Source organism: Clavelina lepadiformis, chromosome 3 (genome assembly GCF_947623445.1).
Source record: "Clavelina lepadiformis chromosome 3, kaClaLepa1.1, whole genome shotgun sequence".
Lineage (NCBI taxonomy): Eukaryota > Metazoa > Chordata > Ascidiacea > Aplousobranchia > Clavelinidae > Clavelina > Clavelina lepadiformis.
Window position 1 is genome coordinate 15214272 of NC_135242.1, and position 337 is coordinate 15214608.

Consider the following 337-nt stretch of genomic DNA (forward strand, 5'->3'; position numbering starts at 1 on the left):
ACGCTTATCATTCACTACTCAACCACTTATCTTTACCAATTGTGACTTGGAACAGAGTTAGATCATTCACTGTGAGTGTACAAAGGATATCTAAGTCACACTTCAATCAGTGAACAGTTATATACAGAGGTTCAAGCTTTATTATATCAGTAACTGTGAAACAATAATTTCCAATAAATTGTGAAAGCTGAATCTAAACTTCAAACCTCCTTATTAAGATGTTGCCTTATTGGAAGGCAAGCGCTCTAACCATTCAACAACTGAGCCAACAGAGTCGCTTCAAATAACACCAGCTTAAGTATTTTATTTATTTACTTTGGCTATATTGCTATGTGAA